At 37.4% G+C, this 9322-nt stretch overlaps 1 long non-coding RNA gene across 1 annotated transcript; it reads left to right on the top strand.

Moving 5' to 3' along the window:
• Positions 1 to 4240: 4240 nt before the first annotated feature.
• Positions 4241 to 4991, top strand: LOC138510446 (uncharacterized). The gene is made up of 2 exons (XR_011280391.1): positions 4241 to 4498; positions 4881 to 4991. It is a non-coding gene; the product is annotated as an uncharacterized lncRNA (long non-coding RNA).
• Positions 4992 to 9322: the final 4331 nt, after the last annotated feature.

Below are 9322 nucleotides of genomic sequence, written 5' to 3' on the forward strand. Positions count from 1 at the left end.
ATATACTACAAAAGTTGTTTTGCAATTAATTCCTTGTTTAATGATCCAACATTTTCCATTTTTATCTTCGAATTCCGTTGTTCTTTGGTATGCATATTTACATTGTGGACAGACTCCACATTTCCTGAAACCAGAATCTTTCTTGTGTAACCATGTACCTTGAGTAGTGCTCTCAATGTCCGGTAATAACGATGGACTAAGGATAGATTTAAGTGTATTTGCTCTTCTGAAGGTAATGCGTGGATGATCACTCACAAACTCACCAATATGACTGTCCAATTTAAGTAGGTACCAATGTTTGTTCAAAATTTTTCGTAATCTCTGGTGGTCTGAACAATATTGAGTGATAAAGCTAATCGGCATGTTAGCTTCCAAATTATTCCCTTGTCTCTGTCTCAAAGTATCCTGCTGCTGCATCAATTTGGTTCTCTTGTATGCTTTACTTATATCTTTTTGGGCATATCCCCTCCTTCTAAAACGTCGTTGTAATAGATTACATTCCTCTTCAAATTTTAAGTTACTATTACAATTTCGTCTCGCTCTGATATATTCACCCAATGGTATATTGGTGATAGTTGGTCGAAAATGACAACTTTTAGCATGTAATATTGAGTTAACTTCAGTTGGTTTTCTGAATGTAGTTGTTTGTAGTACTTGATCTTCCAAATATATTGTCAAGTCCAGAAAATGTATCCGCTGTTTGTTGCATTCTCCAGTAAATTGAATATCAAAACAATTAAGATTTAACTTGTCCACAAATGCGTGAAATTCCTCTATGCTACTATCGACGATGCAAAAAACATCGTCGATGTACCTTGTCCAAAATTGGATTTTCTCAATGAAAAATGATTCAGTGTATATTGCTTTGTCTTCCAACATCCCCATGAAGATATTCGCCAATGCTGGGGCATATTTAGTACCCATAGCTACCCCCCTGGTCTGTTGGTATACCTTGTTGTCAAAGGTAAAGACATTGAGATCAAACGTGAGATGTAACATTTCTTTAATCATGTTCAAATGGTTGTAATACGAGGCTGACTCATGCCTGAAAGTGTAGTCAACTGCAATCATGGCCCATTTATGCTGAATAGACGTGTACAGTGCCTTCACATCTAGAGTCGCTAGAAGGAAGGTACTCTGCCAAGTAAAGTTTTTTAGTTTCCGTATAAGGCTGGTGGAATCTTGCAAATATGAATGAAGTGACATAGCCCTTGGTTTGAGTAATAGATCCAGATATTCCGAGATATTCTCTGTGACCCACCCAATCCCACTCATGATCGGGCGGCCCTCTGGTATCCTTTCATAGGGTTTATGTATTTTCGGTAAGAAGTACATTGTTGGAGTTACCGGTTCTTTTATCCATAAATAAGTGCGTTCATCATCCGTTATCAATCCTTTTCTATGCCAATTGAGTATGTGCGCTTCAACTTGCTCCAATGCTGATTTTCGAAAATCATCCGTTCTTAATTCATAGCACCCAGGGGTATTTAAATGTCTGGATGCCATTTCCAAATAATCCTCCCGATCCATTAGCACAATATTGCCTCCCTTGTCAGCCTCTTTAATTACTGTCCGTGAATCCAATTTAAGCGAAACAAGTGCTTTCCTTTCCGATTTAGTTAAATTGTTCTGAGTAATCCAATTCTTATGTTTTTTACAATTAAGATTATATAGATCTCGTGAAACTGCTTGTTGAAAAGTGTCAATGACGTTGTCAGATGCCAACTGTGGCATGAATTTTGAACGTACTTTAAGTTCCTTTGTGGTAAGGGTATCAGATTTTATCTTGAGTTCATCTAATAAGTGAAATACATGATATTGATCACCTTCGGTCAATGAACGCAATGTATATGTATCTTCAATATCCTGGATCGACTTATCACTGATAAGTATGCTAGCCTCTTCAGGTTGAAAATCAATGAAAGGATACCAGAGGGCCGCCCGATCATGAGTGGGATTGGGTGGGTCACAGAGAATATCTCGGAATATCTGGATCTATTACTCAAACCAAGGGCTATGTCACTTCATTCATATTTGCAAGATTCCACCAGCCTTATACGGAAACTAAAAAACTTTACTTGGCAGAGTACCTTCCTTCTAGCGACTCTAGATGTGAAGGCACTGTACACGTCTATTCAGCATAAATGGGCCATGATTGCAGTTGACTACACTTTCAGGCATGAGTCAGCCTCGTATTACAACCATTTGAACATGATTAAAGAAATGTTACATCTCACGTTTGATCTCAATGTCTTTACCTTTGACAACAAGGTATACCAACAGACCAGGGGGGTAGCTATGGGTACTAAATATGCCCCAGCATTGGCGAATATCTTCATGGGGATGTTGGAAGACAAAGCAATATACACTGAATCATTTTTCATTGAGAAAATCCAATTTTGGACAAGGTACATCGACGATGTTTTTTGCATCGTCGATAGTAGCATAGAGGAATTTCACGCATTTGTGGACAAGTTAAATCTTAATTGTTTTGATATTCAATTTACTGGAGAATGCAACAAACAGCGGATACATTTTCTGGACTTGACAATATATTTGGAAGATCAAGTACTACAAACAACTACATTCAGAAAACCAACTGAAGTTAACTCAATATTACATGCTAAAAGTTGTCATTTTCGACCAACTATCACCAATATACCATTGGGTGAATATATCAGAGCGAGACGAAATTGTAATAGTAACTTAAAATTTGAAGAGGAATGTAATCTATTACAACGACGTTTTAGAAGGAGGGGATATGCCCAAAAAGATATAAGTAAAGCATACAAGAGAACCAAATTGATGCAGCAGCAGGATACTTTGAGACAGAGACAAGGGAATAATTTGGAAGCTAACATGCCGATTAGCTTTATCACTCAATATTGTTCAGACCACCAGAGATTACGAAAAATTTTGAACAAACATTGGTACCTACTTAAATTGGACAGTCATATTGGTGAGTTTGTGAGTGATCATCCACGCATTACCTTCAGAAGAGCAAATACACTTAAATCTATCCTTAGTCCATCGTTATTACCGGACATTGAGAGCACTACTCAAGGTACATGGTTACACAAGAAAGATTCTGGTTTCAGGAAATGTGGAGTCTGTCCACAATGTAAATATGCATACCAAAGAACAACGGAATTCGAAGATAAAAATGGAAAATGTTGGATCATTAAACAAGGAATTAATTGCAAAACAACTTTTGTAGTATATGGCATCATCTGTGTTTGCCACAAACTATATATTGGTAGCACCAAGAGACAGTTGAGAATCCGTATCCGTGAACATTTAGCCAAAATTGGCAGTCAAGACCCATCACTTCCGTTAGCTGAACATTGGCAAAAAACACATCAGCTACATCTCAAATCGGAAATTAGATTCATTGGTCTTAAACAAGTATCCTTGAACAAAAGAGGTGGTGACAGAGTGAAGGCGTTACGACAAGCGGAAGCAAGAGCAATTTGTTACTTCAATTCGACAAATACAGGACTTAATACAGATAATGAAATGGTTTCATTCTTGTGAGATGTAGTACATTGCAATCTGGCTTCTCAAGCTCGAATAATTTTCATTGTTATACTTGATTTAGAACACGGCTCATTGTTTATTAGGAGGTTACATGTATTTCAGGGTGTTGTTAAAGGGATACCCCATCATAATTGGTAGCTCAGTATTTTATTTGAATGTTGCGTGTAATGCTCACCAACCTTTTGTAGTTAGGTGCATTAGTGCCCGTGATTATACATTACTGTGATAGTAACCATTTAAGTATTCAACAAATATAAATTGGGTCAGGAGAAGCGTATACATGCTTTGTTAGTTTCTCAGGCTTTATTCAAATATTTTGAATTATATAGCATATGTAATTTGTAGAATGCTGGGGGATAGAATGCGGTTTTCAATGACGACGCTTGTCCTTGCGTCGCCGTGGTAACCGCGCACAGTGATGACGCCTAGTATAAGAAGGCATACCTGGTAAGCGTTCGGCTTACCTGCCGACGCGTGTGACTGTTTGTGTTCCAGGAACTGGTAAGAGAGGACCGCTTATCTCATGGTTTACTTTTCAATGAGATTTAGCTTTAATGGTACTTGACGAGTAGCAACAAAATAAGCTATATGTTGTGCTTTCCGTACTTGATATACGTGTTCTATAATTGGAAATGCGTCATCATTTCACGTAATGATGGTTAGTTACAATTGTCTTCACTACGGAATTTATAATGAATTGTTTTGAATAAGGCAGAAATGGCCTGTGACCATTAAGAAGAGTTGTTTTGCCCGTTTGGTGAAGGGCGGGATTTATTCTCATGAAAATGCCTAGTTGCCACAGGCAACCTTGATATACACAATTAATGTATATTCTAAATTGGACAATCAGTTTTATTTACCTTCGCTACTTACATTTTTTGTTTAGATTGATATTGGGGATTGCACCCCGTTACTACTACATGGACAAATAGTCATAAGAACTGGTTACATCAAATTTCGGGTAAGGACATCCACCAAGTTGTCAGTTTGTCTCAAGGGACCATTGCAGAATTTGGTTATATTATTCAATGAATTGAAGAATAATGATTACTAATGGGTTCTTTTTTCTTTTTGTTTGTGTTTTTGTTTCTGTTTTTTGTGCTCTTTTTCTGTTTACTCAAACATAACAATGTATTATGATATGTTTGCCTATTTTTCTACACCCATGAACCCTTCCCTTTTGCCCATCCTTGTTTTTCTGTCTAATTTCTTTCATGTTATTATGCATATTTTGTGGTCACGATATTTGAAAACTGGTATTATGTTATACTTTATGATGTCGTTCATACAAATTGTTTTTTGACTATGATATATTGTATGTCCTATATTACAATTATGGGTAGCCCGGATTTGAAAAAGGCTCAGTGGAGCCGAAACATGTTATCAATTATGGGCTCAATGGTCATGGATGATCAATAAAGCATAATCTAAGATTTAACTCAACTTGAGTTGTTGGCGCAGAGTCCTGTATTTTCATTAATTAATTTCTTCAACGTATGGGACGGTTAGGCTTTTTACCGTCCTTATACAGTTGACCTGCGACTTCATTGACCGGATTTTGAAACTTTTAATCTTGCACGTATAACTATCGGGATTGTAAGGAGTCGCCCTGGTGGAGCAAGGTTTTTCAAAGCCACAGTTTTTCAAAACTTTACTTAACTTGCAAATTGGGCTGACCCGTTACCTTTATTAACATTCTTCTATGATGGCAGCATATATGAAGAACCGTGAAGAAGAAACTAAAAACCTGTTTACCCCCCGAGGGGATATGTCACATGCATTTTCAAGTATGGCTACGAAACGAGAAGATTTACGTTCGAAATTTATAAAACTGGAAAGAATATCGAAAAAGGAAATTGACAAGTACTGGGAAAAAGTATCACTTGAGAATTATGTCGCTAATGAAAGAGTACCTAGGGGTTTGAGGATTCTTATATTTCCAAATTTCAACAATGAATTGGATAAAGATTTAGCAGAAGGCTGGGAAGCTAATTTGAGCAACAGCTCCATGAAGATGATTGACCTATTGATTGAACATGCCACTAGGGAGCATAAAAGGGCATTAGATGGTATAGAAGGCATACGCAAAGAAATTGCTGAGATGAAATCTAATGAGGATACTAAAGCCAAAAACTATGAGAAGATGTATGAACTGTTGCAAATATATCAAGATGAAGTAAAAATAAGGAAATTACGGAAAAGCTATAGAGATGAACGTGATTACAGGGAAGATCGTGTATATACATTCCAAACCAAATATGACTCAAGTTCAAAACCAATGTCCAGAAACTCAACCCCGAATACATCATCGGCCAGTTCTGATGCAGACTCAGACCAAGACAACCAAGCTAATGCTAGTTCCAAATCAATTGAACAAAGAGGATACTTGAATCAGATCAAAAGATACAAGAAAGGGAATCGTAATTCTACTCAGAAAACAGTCCGTTTTCAGCTACCACCAACTATGGGTATTTTGACACCTGTGCTAGGAGAAGAGGAAGGAGGGGGTGTAGAAAACGACGGCAACATAGGAAGCTTACAAGCAAACAAGAGACAAACCAGGGCCAGCTCCAAGGAGATGAGCACCAACAAATAACAGATGATCTTGTTCTCAATTTGTCTAAAAAAACTATATCTCAAGAGGAAAGACTTCTTCTTAACAAGGGTTTATCCTTTGCACCCACATGTAACTTCAGTCCATTGGACGTACAAATCGATTTATTTAAATTTACCAGAAAATTGAAGTTAAAAAAATTTTTTGCAACCAAAGCACCGGGTGATTTTCAACCTGAAGAGGCTAGCATACTTATCAGTGATAAGTCGATCCAGGATATTGAAGATACATATACATTGCGTTCATTGACCGAAGGTGATCAATATCATGTATTTCACTTATTAGATGAACTCAAGATAAAATCTGATACCCTTACCACAAAGGAACTTAAAGTACGTTCAAAATTCATGCCACAGTTGGCATCTGACAACGTCATTGACACTTTTCAACAAGCAGTTTCACGAGATCTATATAATCTTAATTGTAAAAAACATAAGAATTGGATTACTCAGAACAATTTAACTAAATCGGAAAGGAAAGCACTTGTTTCGCTTAAATTGGATTCACGGACAGTAATTAAAGAGGCTGACAAGGGAGGCAATATTGTGCTAATGGATCGGGAGGATTATTTGGAAATGGCATCCAGACATTTAAATACCCCTGGGTGCTATGAATTAAGAACGGATGATTTTCGAAAATCAGCATTGGAGCAAGTTGAAGCGCACATACTCAATTGGCATAGAAAAGGATTGATAACGGATGATGAACGCACTTATTTATGGATAAAAGAACCGGTAACTCCAACAATGTACTTCTTACCGAAAATACATAAACCCTATGAAAGGATACCAGAGGGCCGCCCGATCATGAGTGGGATTGGGTGGGTCACAGAGAATATCTCGGAATATCTGGATCTATTACTCAAACCAAGGGCTATGTCACTTCATTCATATTTGCAAGATTCCACCAGCCTTATACGGAAACTAAAAAACTTTACTTGGCAGAGTACCTTCCTTCTAGCGACTCTAGATGTGAAGGCACTGTACACGTCTATTCAGCATAAATGGGCCATGATTGCAGTTGACTACACTTTCAGGCATGAGTCAGCCTCGTATTACAACCATTTGAACATGATTAAAGAAATGTTACATCTCACGTTTGATCTCAATGTCTTTACCTTTGACAACAAGGTATACCAACAGACCAGGGGGGTAGCTATGGGTACTAAATATGCCCCAGCATTGGCGAATATCTTCATGGGGATGTTGGAAGACAAAGCAATATACACTGAATCATTTTTCATTGAGAAAATCCAATTTTGGACAAGGTACATCGACGATGTTTTTTGCATCGTCGATAGTAGCATAGAGGAATTTCACGCATTTGTGGACAAGTTAAATCTTAATTGTTTTGATATTCAATTTACTGGAGAATGCAACAAACAGCGGATACATTTTCTGGACTTGACAATATATTTGGAAGATCAAGTACTACAAACAACTACATTCAGAAAACCAACTGAAGTTAACTCAATATTACATGCTAAAAGTTGTCATTTTCGACCAACTATCACCAATATACCATTGGGTGAATATATCAGAGCGAGACGAAATTGTAATAGTAACTTAAAATTTGAAGAGGAATGTAATCTATTACAACGACGTTTTAGAAGGAGGGGATATGCCCAAAAAGATATAAGTAAAGCATACAAGAGAACCAAATTGATGCAGCAGCAGGATACTTTGAGACAGAGACAAGGGAATAATTTGGAAGCTAACATGCCGATTAGCTTTATCACTCAATATTGTTCAGACCACCAGAGATTACGAAAAATTTTGAACAAACATTGGTACCTACTTAAATTGGACAGTCATATTGGTGAGTTTGTGAGTGATCATCCACGCATTACCTTCAGAAGAGCAAATACACTTAAATCTATCCTTAGTCCATCGTTATTACCGGACATTGAGAGCACTACTCAAGGTACATGGTTACACAAGAAAGATTCTGGTTTCAGGAAATGTGGAGTCTGTCCACAATGTAAATATGCATACCAAAGAACAACGGAATTCGAAGATAAAAATGGAAAATGTTGGATCATTAAACAAGGAATTAATTGCAAAACAACTTTTGTAGTATATGGCATCATCTGTGTTTGCCACAAACTATATATTGGTAGCACCAAGAGACAGTTGAGAATCCGTATCCGTGAACATTTAGCCAAAATTGGCAGTCAAGACCCATCACTTCCGTTAGCTGAACATTGGCAAAAAACACATCAGCTACATCTCAAATCGGAAATTAGATTCATTGGTCTTAAACAAGTATCCTTGAACAAAAGAGGTGGTGACAGAGTGAAGGCGTTACGACAAGCGGAAGCAAGAGCAATTTGTTACTTCAATTCGACAAATACAGGACTTAATACAGATAATGAAATGGTTTCATTCTTGTGAGATGTAGTACATTGCAATCTGGCTTCTCAAGCTCGAATAATTTTCATTGTTATACTTGATTTAGAACACGGCTCATTGTTTATTAGGAGGTTACATGTATTTCAGGGTGTTGTTAAAGGGATACCCCATCATAATTGGTAGCTCAGTATTTTATTTGAATGTTGCGTGTAATGCTCACCAACCTTTTGTAGTTAGGTGCATTAGTGCCCGTGATTATACATTACTGTGATAGTAACCATTTAAGTATTCAACAAATATAAATTGGGTCAGGAGAAGCGTATACATGCTTTGTTAGTTTCTCAGGCTTTATTCAAATATTTTGAATTATATAGCATATGTAATTTGTAGAATGCTGGGGGATAGAATGCGGTTTTCAATGACGACGCTTGTCCTTGCGTCGCCGTGGTAACCGCGCACAGTGATGACGCCTAGTATAAGAAGGCATACCTGGTAAGCGTTCGGCTTACCTGCCGACGCGTGTGACTGTTTGTGTTCCAGGAACTGGTAAGAGAGGACCGCTTATCTCATGGTTTACTTTTCAATGAGATTTAGCTTTAATGGTACTTGACGAGTAGCAACAAAATAAGCTATATGTTGTGCTTTCCGTACTTGATATACGTGTTCTATAATTGGAAATGCGTCATCATTTCACGTAATGATGGTTAGTTACAATTGTCTTCACTACGGAATTTATAATGAATTGTTTTGAATAAGGCAGAAATGGCCTGTGACCATTAAGAAGAGTTGTTTTGCCCGTTTGGTGAAGGGCAGGATTTAT

The sequence above is a fragment of the Ambystoma mexicanum genome, chromosome 6p (genome assembly GCF_040938575.1).
Source record: "Ambystoma mexicanum isolate Mex_15411 chromosome 6p, UKY_AmexF1_1, whole genome shotgun sequence".
NCBI lineage: Eukaryota > Metazoa > Chordata > Amphibia > Caudata > Ambystomatidae > Ambystoma > Ambystoma mexicanum.